This window comes from Rhinoderma darwinii, chromosome 1 (genome assembly GCF_050947455.1).
Source record: "Rhinoderma darwinii isolate aRhiDar2 chromosome 1, aRhiDar2.hap1, whole genome shotgun sequence".
Lineage (NCBI taxonomy): Eukaryota > Metazoa > Chordata > Amphibia > Anura > Rhinodermatidae > Rhinoderma > Rhinoderma darwinii.
Window position 1 is genome coordinate 2,617,043 of NC_134687.1, and position 19,043 is coordinate 2,636,085.

The 19,043-nt window shown below is 28.5% G+C and overlaps 1 protein-coding gene across 1 annotated transcript in view; it reads left to right on the plus strand.

The window, feature by feature from the left end:
- Positions 1-601: 601 nt before the first annotated feature.
- Positions 602-19,043, plus strand: part of LOC142748296 (uncharacterized) — a 51,189-nt gene continuing 32,747 nt past the window's right edge. Inside the window, exon 1 of the mRNA XM_075855396.1 lies at positions 602-657. The gene's annotated coding sequence lies outside the window, so the exon portion shown is untranslated. The remainder of the gene's footprint in view (positions 658-19,043) is intronic.

Genomic DNA, 19,043 nt, shown 5'->3' on the forward strand with positions numbered 1-19,043 from the left:
AGCTCTACTACATGCACATTACACATATATACAGCTCTACTACATGCACATTACACATATACAGCTCTACTACATGCACATTACACATATATACAGCTCTACTACATGCACATTACACATATACAGCTCTACTACATGCACATTACACATATATACAGCTCTACTACATGCACATTACACATATACAGCTCTACTACATGTACATTACACACATATATACAGCTCTACTACATGTACATTACACATATATACAGCTCTACTACATGCACATTACACATATACAGCTCTACTACATGCACATTACACATATATACAGCTCTACTACCTGCACATTACACATATATACAGCTCTACTACATGCACATTACACATATACAGCTCTACTACATGCACATTACACATATATACAGCTCTGCTACATGCACATTACACATATACACAGCTCTGCTACATGCACATTACACATATATACAGCTCTACTACATGCACATTACACATATATACAGCTCTACTACATAATCCAGCACATCTGAATACTATGTAACAAAGATCCTGGTCATGTGACCGCTGACTCCTCCCATATACGTGACTGTTCACATGACCGTGACATCATCACAGGTCCTGCAACTACACAGAGACCAGAAAGCAACTGTCCAGGTACGAGAGACTATCAGTATATATATATACACAGCACTATTATCTGTCACTATCAGTATATATATATACACAGCACTATTATCTGTCACTATCAGTATATATATATACACAGCGCTATTATCTGTCACTATCAGTATATATATATACACAGCGCTATTATCTGTCACTATCAGTATATATATACACAGCACTATTATCTGTCACTATCAGTATATATATATATATATACTGCACTATTATCTGTCACTATCAGTATATATATATATACACAGCACTATTATCTGTCACTATCAGTATATATATACACAGCGCTATTATCTGTCACTATCAGTATATATATATATATATATACACAGCACTATTATCTGTCACTATCAGTATATATATATATATATATATACACAGCACTATTATCTGTCACTATCAGTATATATATACACACAGCACTATTATCTGTCACTATCAGTATATATATACACAGCACTATTATCTGTCACTATCAGTATATATATATACACAGCACTATTATCTGTCACTATCAGTATATATATATACACAGCACTATTATCTGTCACTATCAGTATATATATACACAGCACTATTATCTGTCACTATCAGTATATATATATACACAGCACTATTATCTGTCACTATCAGTATATATATATACACAGCACTATTATCTGTCACTATCAGTATATATATATACACAGCACTATTATCTGTCACTATCAGTATATATATACACAGCACTATTATCTGTCACTATCAGTATATATATATACACAGCACTATTATCAGTCACTATCAGTATATATATACACAGCACTATTATCTGTCACTATCAGTATATATATATACACAGCACTATTATCTGTCACTATCAGTATATATATATACACAGCACTATTATCTGTCACTATCAGTATATATATATATATAAACAGCACTATTATCTGTCACTATCAGTATATATATATACACAGCACTATTATCTATCACTATCAGTATATATACACAGCACTATTATCTGTCACTATCAGTATATATATATACACAGCACTATTATCTGTCACTATCAGTATATATATATACACAGCACTATTATCTGTCACTATCAGTATATATATATATATATATACACAGCACTATTATCTGTCACTATCAGTATATATATACACACAGCGCTATTATCTGTCACTATCAGTATATATATATATACACAGCACTATTATCTGTCACTATCAGTATATATATATACACAGCACTATTATCTGTCACTATCAGTATATATATATACACAGCACTATTATCTATCACTATCAGTATATATACACAGCACTATTATCTGTCACTATCAGTATATATATATACACAGCACTATTATCTGTCACTATCAGTATATATATATACACAGCACTATTATCTGTCACTATCAGTATATATATATATATATATACACAGCACTATTATCTGTCACTATCAGTATATATATACACACAGCGCTATTATCTGTCACTATCAGTATATATATATATACACAGCACTATTATCTGTCACTATCAGTATATATATATACACAGCGCTATTATCTGTCACTATCAGTATATATATATATACACAGCACTATTATCTGTCACTATCAGTATATATATACACACAGCACTATTATCTGTCACTATCAGTATATATATATATACACAGCACTATTATCTGTCACTATCAGTATATATATATACACAGCACTATTATCTGTCACTATCAGTATATATATATACACAGCACTATTATCTGTCACTATCAGTATATATATATACACAGCACTATTATCTGTCACTATCAGTATATATATATACACACAGCACTATTATCTGTCACTATCAGTATATATATATACACAGCACTATTATCTGTCACTATCAGTATATATATATACACAGCACTATTATCTGTCACTATCAGTATATATATATATATACAGCACTATTATCTGTCACTATCAGTATATATATACACAGCGCTATTATCTGTCACTATCAGTATATATATATACACAGCACTATTATCTGTCACTATCAGTATATATATATACACAGCACTATTATCTGTCACTATCAGTATATATATATATATACACAGCACTATTATCTGTCACTATCAGTATATATATACACAGCACTATTATCTGTCACTATCAGTATATATATATACAGCACTATTATCTGTCACTATCAGTATATATATACACAGCACTATTATCTGTCACTATCAGTATATATATATACACAGCACTATTATCTGTCACTATCAGTATATATATATATATACACAGCACTATTATCTGTCACTATCAGTATATATATACACAGCACTATTATCTGTCACTATCAGTATATATTTATACAGCACTATTATCTGTCACTATCAGTATATATATACACAGCACTATTATCTGTCACTATCAGTATATATATATACACAGCACTATTATCTGTCACTATCAGTATATATATATACACAGCGCTATTATCTGTCACTATCAGTATATATATATACACAGCACTATTATCTGTCACTATCAGTATATATATATATACACAGCACTATTATCTGTCACTATCAGTATATATACACACAGCACTATTATCTGTCACTATCAGTATATATATATACACAGCACTATTATCTGTCACTATCAGTATATATATATACACAGCACTATTATCTGTCACTATCAGTATATATATATACACAGCGCTATTATCTGTCACTATCAGTATATATATATACACAGCACTATTATCTGTCACTATCAGTATATATATACATAGCACTATTATCTGTCACTATCAGTATATATATACACAGCTCTATTATCTGTCACTATCAGTATATATATACACAGCACTATTATCTGTCACTATCAGTATATATATATACACAGCACTATTATCTGTCACTATCAGTATATATATACACAGCACTATTATCTGTCACTATCAGTATATATATATATATACACAGCACTATTATCTGTCACTATCAGTATATATATATACACAGCACTATTATCTGCCACTATCAGTATATATATATACACAGCACTATTATCTGTCACTATCAGTATATATATACACACAGCACTATTATCTGTCACTATCAGTATATATATATACACAGCATTATTATCTGTCACTATCAGTATATATATACACAGCACTATTATCTGTCACTATCAGTATATATATACACACAGCACTATTATCTGTCACTATCAGTATATATATATACACAGCATTATTATCTGTCACTATCAGTATATATATACACAGCACTATTATCTGTCACTATCAGTATATATATATATATACACAGCACTATTATCTGTCACTATCAGTATATATATATATATATATATATATATATACACAGCACTATTATCTGTCACTATCAGTATATATATACACAGCACTATTATCTGTCACTATCAGTATATATATATACACAGCACTATTATCTGTCACTATCAGTATATATATACACAGCACTATTATCTGTCACTATCAGTATATATATACACACAGCACTATTATCTGTCACTATCAGTATATATATATACACAGCATTATTATCTGTCACTATCAGTATATATATACACAGCACTATTATCTGTCACTATCAGTATATATATACACAGCACTATTATCTGTCACTATCAGTATATATATATACACAGCACTATTATCTGTCACTATCAGTATATATATATATACAGCACTATTATCTGTCACTATCAGTATATATATATACACAGCACTATTATCTGTCACTATCAGTATATATATACACAGCACTATTATCTGTCACTATCAGTATATATATATATACAGCACTATTATCTGTCACTATCAGTATATATATACACAGCACTATTATCTGTCACTATCAGTATATATATACACAGCACTATTATCTGTCACTATCAGTATATATATACACAGCACTATTATCTGTCACTATCAGTATATATATATATATACACAGCACTATTATCTGTCACTATCAGTATATATATACACAGCACTATTATCTGTCACTATCAGTATATATATACACAGTACTATTATCTGTCACTATCAGTGTATATATATATATATACACAGCGCTATTATCTGTCACTATCAGTATATATATATACACAGCACTATTATCTGTCACTATCAGTATATATATATACACGGCACTATTATCTGTCACTATCAGTATATATATACACAGCACTATTATCTGTCACTATCAGTATATATATACACAGCACTATTATCTGTCACTATCAGTATATATATATATATATACACAGCACTATTATCTGTCACTATCAGTATATATATACACACAGCGCTATTATCTGTCACTATCAGTATATATATACACACAGCACTATTATCTGTCACTATCAGTATATATATATATACAGCACTATTATCTGTCACTATCAGTATATATATATACACAGCACTATTATCTGTCACTATCAGTATATATATATACACAGCACTATTATCTGTCACTATCAGTATATATATATACACAGCACTATTATCTGTCACTATCAGTATATATATATACACAGCACTATTATCTGTCACTATCAGTATATATATACACAGCACTATTATCTGTCACTATCAGTATATATATACACAGCACTATTATCTGTCACTATCAGTATATATATACACAGCACTATTATCTGTCACTATCAGTATATATATACACAGCACTATTATCTGTCACTATCAGTATATATATACACAGCACTATTATCTGTCACTATCAGTATATATATATACAGCACTATTATCTGTCACTATCAGTATATATATATACACAGCACTATTATCTGTCACTATCAGTATATATATACACAGCACTATTATCTGTCACTATCAGTATATATATACACACAGCACTATTATCTGTCACTATCAGTATATATATACACAGCACTATTATCTGTCACTATCAGTATATATATACACAGCACTATTATCTGTCACTATCAGTATATATATATACACAGCACTATTATCTGTCACTATCAGTATATATATACACAGCACTATTATCTGTCACTATCAGTATATATATATATATACAGCACTATTATCTGTCACTATCAGTATATATATACACACAGCACTATTATCTGTCACTATCAGTATATATATACACACAGCACTATTATCTGTCACTATCAGTATATATATATACAGCACTATTATCTGTCACTATCAGTATATATATACACAGCACTATTATCTGTCACTATCAGTATATATATATATATACAGCACTATTATCTGTCACTATCAGTATATATATACACAGCACTATTATCTGTCACTATCAGTATATATACACACAGCACTATTATCTGTCACTATCAGTATATATATATACACAGCACTATTATCTGTCACTATCAGTATATATATATATACACAGCACTATTATCTGTCACTATCAGTATATATATACACACAGCACTATTATCTGTCACTATCAGTATATATATACACACAGCACTATTATCTGTCACTATCAGTATATATATATATACACAGCACTATTATCTGTCACTATCAGTATATATATATATACACAGCACTATTATCTGTCACTATCAGTATATATATATACACAGCACTATTATCTGTCACTATCAGTATATATATATACACACAGCACTATTATCTGTCACTATCAGTATATATATATACAGCACTATTATCTGTCACTATCAGTATATATATACACAGCACTATTATCTGTCACTATCAGTATATATATATATACACAGCACTATTATCTGTCACTATCAGTATATATATACACAGCACTATTATCTATCACTATCAGTATATATATACACAGCACTATTATCTGTCACTATCAGTATATATACACACACAGCACTATTATCTGTCACTATCAGTATATATATATATACACAGCACTATTATCTGTCACTATCAGTATATATACACACAGCACTATTATCTGTCAGTATATATATACAGCACTATTATCTGTATATATATACTGATAGTGACAGATAATAGTGCTGTGTATATATATATATATATACTGATAGTCACTATCCGTATATATATACACAGCACTATTATCTGTCACTATCAGTATATATATATACACAGCACTATTATCTGTCACTATCAGTATATATATATACACACAGCACTATTATCTGTCACTATCAGTATATATATATATACAGCACTATTATCTGTCACTATCAGTATATATATACACAGCACTATTATCTGTCACTATCAGTATATATATACACAGCACTATTATCTGTCACTATCCGTATATATATACACAGCACTATTATCTGTCACTATCAGTATATATATACACAGCACTATTATCTGTCACTATCAGTATATATATATACACAGCACTATTATCTGTCACTATCAGTATATATATACACAGCACTATTATCTATCACTATCAGTATATATATACACAGCACTATTATCTGTCACTATCAGTATATATATATATACACAGCACTATTATCTGTCACTATCAGTATATATACACACAGCACTATTATCTGTCAGTATATATATACAGCACTATTATCTGTCACTATCAGTATATATATACACAGTACTATTATCTGTCACTATCAGTATATATATATACACAGCACTATTATCTGTCACTATCAGTATATATATACACAGCACTATTATCTATCACTATCAGTATATATATACACAGCACTATTATCTGTCACTATCAGTATATATATATATACACAGCACTATTATCTGTCACTATCAGTATATATATATATATATATACACAGCACTATTATCTGTCACTATCAGTATATATATATACACAGCACTATTATCTGTCACTATCAGTATATATATATATACACAGCACTATTATCTGTCACTATCAGTATATATATACACAGCACTATTATCTGTCACTATCAGTATATATATATATACACAGCACTATTATCTGTCACTATCAGTATATATACACACAGCACTATTATCTGTCACTATCAGTATATATACACACAGCACTATTATCTGTCACTATCAGTATATATATATACACAGCACTATTATCTGTCACTATCAGTATATATATATACACAGCACTATTATCTGTCACTATCAGTATATATATATACACAGCACTATTATCTGTCACTATCAGTATATATATACACAGCACTATTATCTATCACTATCAGTATATATATACACAGCACTATTATCTGTCACTATCAGTATATATATATATACACAGCACTATTATCTGTCACTATCAGTATATATATACACACAGCTCTATTATCTGTCAGTATATATATACAGCACTATTATCTGTCAGTATATATATACAGCACTATTATCTGTCACTATCAGTATATATATACACACAGCTCTATTATCTGTCAGTATATATATACAGCACTATTATCTGTCAGTATATATATACAGCACTATTATCTGTCACTATCAGTATATATATACACAGTACTATTATCTGTCACTATCAGTATATATATACACACAGCACTATTATCTGTCACTATCAGTATATATACACACAGCACTATTATCTGTCACTATCAGTATATATATACACACAGCACTATTATCTGTCACTATCAGTATATATATATATATACACAGCACTATTATCTGTCACTATCAGTATATATATACACAGCACTATTATCTGTCACTATCAGTATATATATATATACAGCACTATTATCTGTCACTATCAGTATATATATATATACACAGCACTATTATCTGTCACTATCAGTATATATATATACACAGCACTATTATCTGTCACTATCAGTATATATATACACAGCACTATTATCTGTCACTATCAGTATATATATACACAGCACTATTATCTGTCACTATCAGTATATATATATATACACAGCACTATTATCTGTCACTATCAGTATATATATACACAGCACTATTATCTGTCACTATCAGTATATATATATATATACAGCACTATTATCTGTCACTATCAGTATATATATATATACACAGCACTATTATCTGTCACTATCAGTATATATATATATATATACACAGCACTATTATCTGTCACTATCAGTATATATATACACAGCACTATTATCTGTCACTATCAGTATATATATATACACAGCACTATTATCTGTCACTATCAGTATATATATACACAGCACTATTATCTGTCACTATCAGTATATATATATATATATACACAGCACTATTATCTGTCACTATCAGTATATATATATATATATACACAGCACTATTATCTGTCACTATCAGTATATATATATATATACACAGCACTATTATCTGTCACTATCAGTATATATATATACAGCACTATTATCTGTCACTATCAGTATATATATATACACAGCACTATTATCTGTCACTATCAGTATATATATATATATATACACAGCACTATTATCTGTCACTATCAGTATATATATATACAGCACTATTATCTGTCACTATCAGTATATATACACACAGCACTATTATCTGTCACTATCAGTATATATATATATATATATACACAGCACTATTATCTGTCACTATCAGTATATATATACACAGCACTATTATCTGTCACTATCAGTATATATATATACACAGCACTATTATCTGTCACTATCAGTATATATATACACAGCACTATTATCTGTCACTATCAGTATATATATACACAGCACTATTATCTGTCACTATCAGTATATATATATACACAGCACTATTATCTGTCACTATCAGTATATATATACACAGCACTATTATCTGTCACTATCCGTATATATATACACAGCACTATTATCTGTCACTATCAGTATATATATATATACACAGCACTATTATCTGTCACTATCAGTATATATATATATACACAGCACTATTATCTGTCACTATCAGTATATATATACACAGCACTATTATCTGTCACTATCAGTATATATATACACAGCACTATTATCTGTCACTATCAGTATATATATACACAGCACTATTATCTGTCACTATCAGTATATATATACACAGCACTATTATCTGTCACTATCAGTATATATATATACACAGCACTATTATCTGTCACTATCAGTATATATATATACACAGCACTATTATCTGTCACTATCAGTATATATATACACAGCACTATTATCTGTCACTATCAGTATATATATACACAGCACTATTATCTGTCACTATCAGTATATATATATACACAGCACTATTATCTGTCACTATCAGTATATATATATACACAGCACTATTATCTGTCACTATCAGTATATATACACAGCACTATTATCTGTCACTATCAGTATATATACACAGCACTATTATCTGTCACTATCAGTATATATATATACACAGCACTATTATCTGTCACTATCAGTATATATATACACAGCACTATTATCTGTCACTATCAGTATATATATATATACAGCACTATTATCTGTCACTATCAGTATATATATACACAGCACTATTATCTGTCACTATCAGTATATATATATACAGCACTATTATCTGTCACTATCAGTATATATATATATACACAGCACTATTATCTGTCACTATCAGTATATATATATATATATATACAGCACTATTATCTGTCACTATCAGTATATATATATACACAGCACTATTATCTGTCACTATCAGTATATATATACACAGCACTATTATCTGTCACTATCAGTATATATATACACAGCACTATTATCTGTCACTATCAGTATATATATACACAGCACTATTATCTGTCACTATCAGTATATATATATACACAGCACTATTATCTGTCACTATCAGTATATATATATACACAGCACTATTATCTGTCACTATCAGTATATATATATATATACAGCACTATTATCTGTCACTATCAGTATATATATACACAGCACTATTATCTGTCACTATCAGTATATATATATACAGCACTATTATCTGTCACTATCAGTATATATATATACACAGCACTATTATCTGTCACTATCAGTATATATATACACAGCACTATTATCTGTCACTATCAGTATATATATATATATACACACAGCACTATTATCTGTCACTATCAGTATATATATACACAGCACTATTATCTGTCACTATCAGTATATATATACACACAGCACTATTATCTGTCACTATCAGTGTATATATATATACACAGCACTATTATCTGTCACTATCAGTATATATACACAGCACTATTATCTGTCACTATCAGTATATATATATACACAGCACTATTATCTGTCACTATCAGTATATATATACACAGCACTATTATCTGTCACTATCAGTATATATACACAGCACTATTATCTGTCACTATCAGTATATATATATACAGCACTATTATCTGTCACTATCAGTATATATATACACAGCACTATTATCTGTCACTATCAGTATATATATATACACAGCACTATTATCTGTCACTATCAGTATATATATATACACACAGCACTATTATCTGTCACTATCAGTATATATATATATATACACAGCACTATTATCTGTCACTATCAGTATATATATACACACAGCACTATTATCTGTCACTATCAGTGTATATATATATACACAGCACTATTATCTGTCACTATCAGTATATATACACAGCACTATTATCTGTCACTATCAGTATATATATATACACAGCACTATTATCTGTCACTATCAGTATATATATATATATATATACACAGCACTATTATCTGTCACTATCAGTATATATATACACAGCACTATTATCTGTTACTATCAGTATATATATACACAGCACTATTATCTGTCACTATCAGTATATATATATACACAGCACTATTATCTGTCACTATCAGTATATATATACACAGCACTATTATCTGTTACTATCAGTATATATATATATACAGCACTATTATCTGTCACTATCAGTATATATATACACAGCACTATTATCTGTCACTATCAGTATATATATATATACACAGCACTATTATCTGTCACTATCAGTATATATATACACAGCACTATTATCTGTCACTATCAGTAATATATATATACACAGCACTATTATCTGTCACTATCAGTATATATATATACACACAGCACTATTATCTGTCACTATCAGTATATATATATACACACAGCACTATTATCTGTCACTATCAGTATATATATATACACAGCACTATTATCTGTCACTATCAGTATATATATACACAGCACTATTATCTGTCACTATCAGTATATATATATACAGCACTATTATCTGTCACTATCAGTATATATATACACAGCACTATTATCTGTCACTATCAGTATATATATATATACACAGCACTATTATCTGTCACTATCAGTATATATATATACAGCAGTATTATCTGTCACTATCAGAATATATATACACACAGCACTATTATCTGTTACTATCAGTTTATATATACACAGCACTATTATCTGTCACTATCAGTATATATATACACAGCACTATTATCTGTCACTATCAGTATATATATATACACAGCACTATTATCTGTCACTATCAGTATATATATATACACAGCACTATTATCTGTCACTATCAGTATATATATACACAGCACTATTATCTGTCACTATCAGTATATATATACACAGCACTATTATCTGTCACTATCAGTATATATATACACAGCACTATTATCTGTCACTATCAGTATATATATATACACAGCACTATTATCTGTCACTATCAGTATATATATATATACACAGCACTATTATCTGTCACTATCAGTATATATATATACACAGCACTATTATCTGTCACTATCAGTATATATATATATACACACAGCACTATTATCTGTCACTATCAGTATATATATATACACAGCACTATTATCTGTCACTATCAGTATATATATATACACAGCACTATTATCTGTCACTATCAGTATATATATATATACACACAGCACTATTATCTGTCACTATCAGTATATATATATATACACAGCACTATTATCTGTCACTATCAGTATATATATATATATATATATACACAGCACTATTATCTGTCACTATCAGTATATATATATATACACAGCACTATTATCTGTCACTATCAGTATATATACACAGCACTATTATCTGTCACTATCAGTATATATATATATATACACAGCACTATTATCTGTCACTATCAGTATATATATATATACACAGCACTATTATCTGTCACTATCAGTGTATATATACACAGCACTATTATCTGTCACTATCAGTATATATATATACACAGCACTATTATCTGTCACTATCAGTATATATATATACACACAGCACTATTATCTGTCACTATCAGTATATATATATACACAGCACTATTATCTGTCACTATCAGTATATATATATACACAGCACTATTATCTGTCACTATCAGTATATATATACACACAGCACTATTATCTGTCACTATCAGTATATATATATATACACAGCACTATTATCTGTCACTATCAGTATATATATATACACAGCACTATTATCTGTCACTATCAGTATATATATATACACAGCACTATTATCTGTCACTATCAGTATATATATACACACAGCACTATTATCTGTCACTATCAGTATATATATACACAGCACTATTATCTGTCACTATCAGTATATATATATACACAGCACTATTATCTGTCACTATCAGTATATATATATACACAGCACTATTATCTGTCACTATCAGTATATATATATATACACAGCACTATTATCTGTCACTATCAGTATATATATACACAGCACTATTATCTGTCACTATCAGTATATATATACACAGCACTATTATCTGTCACTATCAGTATATATATATATACATCACTATTATCTGTCACTTTCAGTATATATATATATATACACAGCACTATTATCTGTCACTATCAGTATATATATATACAGCACTATTATCTGTCACTATCAGTATATATATATACACAGCACTATTATCTGTCACTATCAGTATATATATATATATACAGCACTATTATCTGTCACTATCAGTATATATATATACACAGCACTATTATCTGTCACTATCAGTATATATATACACAGCACTATTATCTGTCACTATCAGTATATATATATATATACACAGCACTATTATCTGTCACTATCAGTATATATATACACAGCACTATTATCTGTCACTATCAGTATATATATATATACACAGCACTATTATCTGTCACTATCAGTATATATATACACAGCACTATTATCTGTCACTATCAGTATATATATATACACAGCACTATTATTTATCACTATCAGTATATATATATACACGGCACTATTATCTGTCACTATCAGTATATATATATATACACGGCACTATTATCTGTCACTATCAGTATATATATATACACAGCACTATTATCTGTCACTATCAGTATATATATACACACAGCACTATTATCTGTCACTATCAGTATATATATATATATACACAGCACTATTATCTGTCACTATCAGTATATATATATATATATATATACACAGCACTATTATCTGTCACTATCAGTATATATATATACACAGCACTATTATCTGTCACTATCAGTATATATATACACAGCACTATTATCTGTCACTATCAGTATATATATACACAGCACTATTATCTGTCACTATCAGTATATATATATATATATACACAGCACTATTATCTGTCACTATCAGTATATATATATATATATACACAGCACTATTATCTGTCACTATCAGTATATATATATATATATATATACACAGCACTATTATCTGTCACTATCAGTATATATACACACAGCACTATTATCTGTCACTATCAGTATATATATATACACAGCACTATTATCTGTCACTATCAGTATATATATATACACAGCACTATTATCTGTCACTATCAGTATATATATACACAGCACTATTATCTGTCACTATCAGTATATATATACACACAGCACTATTATCTGTCACTATCAGTATATATATATATATACAGCACTATTATCTGTCACTATCAGTATATATATACACAGCACTATTATCTGTCACTATCAGTATATATATACACAGCACTATTATCTGTCACTATCAGTATATATATACACAGCACTATTATCTGTCACTATCAGTATATATACACAGCACTATTATCTGTCACTATCAGTATATATATATATACAGCACTATTATCTGTCACTATCAGTATATATATACACAGCACTATTATCTGTCACTATCAGTATATATATACACAGCGCTATTATCTGTCACTATCAGTATATATATATATATATATACACAGCAGTATTATCTGTCACTATCAGTATATATATACACACAGCACTATTATCTGTCACTATCAGTATATATATATACAGCACTATTATCTGTCACTATCAGTATATATATATACACAGCACTATTATCTGTCACTATCAGTATATATATATATATACACAGCACTATTATCTGTCACTATCAGTATATATACACACAGCACTATTATCTGTCACTATCAGTATTTATATATACACAGCACTATTATCTGTCACTATCAGTATATATATATATACAGCACTATTATCTGTCACTATCAGTATATATATACACAGCACTATTATCTGTCACTATCAGTATATATATATATATATATATATATATATATACACACACACAGCGCTATTATCTGTCACTATCAGTATATATATATATATATACACAGCACTATTATCTGTCAGTATATATATATATATACACAGCACTATTATCTGTCACTATCAGTATATATATACACAGCACTATTATCTGTCACTATCAGTATATATATACAGCACTATTATCTGTCACTATCAGTATATATATATATATACACAGCGCTATTATCTGTCACTATCAGTATATATATATACACAGCACTATTATCTGTCACTATCAGTATATATATACACAGCACTATTATCTGTCACTATCAGTATATATATACACAGCAGTATTATCTGTCACTATCAGTATATATATATACACAGCACTATTATCTGTCACTATCAGTATATATATACACAACAGTATTATCTGTCACTATCAGTATATATATACACAGCACTATTATCTGTCACTATCAGTATATATATATATATACACAGCACTATTATCTGTCACTATCAGTATATATATACACAGCACTATTATCTGTCACTATCAGTATATATATATATATATACACAGCACTATTATCTGTCACTATCAGTATATATATACACAGCACTATTATCTGTCACTATCAGTATATATATATACACAGCACTATTATTTATCACTATCAGTATATATATATACACGGCACTATTATCTGTCACTATCAGTATATATATATATACACGGCACTATTATCTGTCACTATCAGTATATATATATACACAGCACTATTATCTGTCACTATCAGTATATATATACACACAGCACTATTATCTGTCACTATCAGTATATATATATATATATACACAGCACTATTATCTGTCACTATCAGTATATATATATACAGCACTATTATCTGTCACTATCAGTATATATATACACAGCACTATTATCTGTCACTATCAGTATATATATACACACAGCACTATTATCTGTCACTATCAGTATATATATATATATATACACAGCACTATTATCTGTCACTATCAGTATATATATATATATATACACAGCACTATTATCTGTCACTATCAGTATATATATATATATATATATACACAGCACTATTATCTGTCACTATCAGTATATATACACACAGCACTATTATCTGTCACTATCAGTATATATATATACACAGCACTATTATCTGTCACTATCAGTATATATATATACACAGCACTATTATCTGTCACTATCAGTATATATATATATATATATATATACAGCACTATTATCTGTCACTATCAGTATATATATACACAGCACTATTATCTGTCACTATCAGTATATATATACACACACAGCACTATTATCTGTCACTATCAGTATATATATATATACAGCACTATTATCTGTCACTATCAGTATATATATACACAGCACTATTATCTGTCACTATCAGTATATATATATATATATACACAGCAGTATTATCTGTCACTATCAGTATATATATACACACAGCACTATTATCTGTCACTATCAGTATATATATATACAGCACTATTATCTGTCACTATCAGTATATATATATACACAGCACTATTATCTGTCACTATCAGTATATATATATACACAGCACTATTATCTGTCACTATCAGTATATATACACACAGCACTATTATCTGTCACTATCAGTATTTATATATACACAGCACTATTATCTGTCACTATCAGTATATATATATATACAGCACTATTATCTGTCACTATCAGTATATATATACACAGCACTATTATCTGTCACTATCAGTATATATATATATATACACAGCACTATTATCTGTCACTATCAGTATATATATACACAGCACTATTATCTGTCACTATCAGTATATATATATATACACAGCACTATTATCTGTCACTATCAGTATATATATATATATATACACAGCACTATTATCTGTCAGTATATATATATATATACACAGCACTATTATCTGTCACTATCAGTATATATATACAGCACTATTATCTGTCACTATCAGTATATATATATATACACAGCACTATTATCTGTCACTATCAGTATATATATACACAACAGTATTATCTGTCACTATCAGTATATATATACACAGCACTATTATCTGTCACTATCAGTGTATATATATATATACACAGCACTATTATCTGTCACTATCAGTATATATATATATATATATATATATATATATACACAGCACTATTATCTGTCACTATCAGTATATATACACACAGCACTATTATCTGTCACTATCAGTATATATATATACACAGCACTATTATCTGTCACTATCCGTATATATATATACACAGCACTATTATCTGTCACTATCAGTATATATATATACACAGCGCTATTATCTGTCACTATCAGTATATATATATATACACAGCAGTATTATCTGTCACTATCAGTATATATATATACACAGCAGTATTATCTGTCACTATCAGTATATATATACACACAGCACTATTATCTGTCACTATCAGTATATATATATACAGCACTATTATCTGTCACTATCAGTATATATATATATACAGCACTATTATCTGTCACTATCAGTATATATATACACGGCACTATTATCTGTCACTATCAGTATATATATATATATATATATATACACACACACACAGCGCTATTATCTGTCACTATCAGTATATATATATACACAGCACTATTATCTGTCACTATCAGTATATATATACACAGCACTATTATCTGTCACTATCAGTATATATATACACAGCACTATTATCTGTCACTATCAGTATATATATATACACAGCACTATTATCTGTCACTATCAGTATATATATATACACAGCACTATTATCTGTCACTATCAGTATATATATACACAGCACTATTATCTGTCACTATCAGTATATATATATACACAGCACTATTATCTGTCACTATCAGTATATATATATATACACAGCGCTATTATCTGTCACTATCAGTATATATATACACAGCACTATTATCTGTCACTATCAGTATATATATACACAGCACTATTATCTGTCACTATCAGTATATATATATACACAGCACTATTATCTGTCAATATCAGTATATATATACACAGCACTATTATCTGTCACTATCAGTATATATATACACAGCACTATTGTCTGTCACTATCAGTATATATATACACAGTACTATTATCTGTCACTATCAGTATATATATACACAGCACTATTATCTGTCACTATCAGTATATATATACACAGCACTATTATCTGTCACTATCAGTATATATATACACACAGCACTATTATCTGTCAATATCAGTATATATATACACAGCACTATTATCTGTCACTATCAGTGTATATATATACACAGTACTATTATCTGTTACTATCAGTATATATATACACAGCACTATTATCTGTCACTATCAGTATATATATACACAGCACTATTATCTGTCACTATCAGTATATATATACACACAGCACTATTATCTGTCACTTTCAGTATATATA